Source organism: Scomber japonicus, chromosome 18 (assembly GCF_027409825.1).
Source record: "Scomber japonicus isolate fScoJap1 chromosome 18, fScoJap1.pri, whole genome shotgun sequence".
NCBI lineage: Eukaryota > Metazoa > Chordata > Actinopteri > Scombriformes > Scombridae > Scomber > Scomber japonicus.
In genome coordinates this window covers 6,239,162-6,240,395 of record NC_070595.1, presented here as the reverse complement: position 1 = coordinate 6,240,395, position 1,234 = coordinate 6,239,162, and positions in this window count along the sequence as shown.

Below are 1,234 nucleotides of genomic sequence, written 5' to 3'. Positions count from 1 at the left end.
TTTAAAAGTGGCAGTCATGTAAAATGTTGATAGAAAAATGTGAGTGCATGCAAAAACATAGAAGCTCATTTTATACAGCACTAACACAAGAAACTCAGTCAGTCAGAACTGAAAAAGTCTTTAGGATGAGAGATGACACATTTTCGACATTCAGTCCAGTTGCTTTGAAATGACTGAGAAAGTTCAGAGACAAGTGCACAAATATTTATCAGGTTTTTCACTTTCGCCCCAAACTTTAGATGATATCTCAGAAGCTCTGTCAGGCTTATTTAAAGTAAGGTTTAGGGTTAGCCTGAACACAGATTTAGCAATAATTCTGTCCATATGGCATAATTATATCAGAAAAGAGTGGTCTTGTTGAATGTTGAATTTGTGTCTGTGAAACAGTTTTGCAGCAATGACTTGTGGAGTAATATATACTTATAGAATATCAGGTATGCAGTGAATATGAACAATAACTAACTATGATGTTATTTCCTCCTATAGTCCCTTTGTTGCTGCTGGTGTCTTCAGTAGCTTCTGGGAGTCTGCTGCTGTTCCTGCTGGTCTTGTTGGTGGTCTGTCTGGTCTTCAGGAGACCACGACGAGCCAAACATGGCATAGCCATCGCCATGAGTCCAGGTTTGTGTACACAAGAGCACACAATTCCTTAATTTTTAATAAACACTCTAGTCCAAGGAATTCTTTGCTTTTAACACACTGATTTCACTATTGTTCATGACACATTTTTGTTCTGATGCTTGTGTTTCAGTGGCTGTCAGTTTTGTGAACCATTACGAAGTGGAAGAGGAGGTGGAAGGGGAAGACTATGAGAACACTGAACCAAGGTACACTGAAAAGAAAATCAAAGAGCAAGCAGAGTTAGTGCAGGAAGAGGACTGTGGGGATTATGAGCAGCTAGAGAGTGGCGAAGATCATGATTATAAGTATGTGGACAATGTAACTTACATCACACTAGAGCAGGTCACTGTAGAGGAGTATGGAGAGAAAGAAGAAGAAGACAATGATGAAAATTTCTATGACACTGTAGATTAAGCCAGTTATTTTGACATGTGTGTGTGAGTGATGACTGAGGATGGAGCTTTTTCAAATTTCATTGTGTGTTGACCTCAATGCAATGACAATAAAGACAATTCAATTCAACAAACTGTGGATATTTATAGAGAACAGCAGGACATTCATAAAAAACTACTGAGGTTACCACAGGTTACCGGTTTAGACAGTCAGCAGCTAC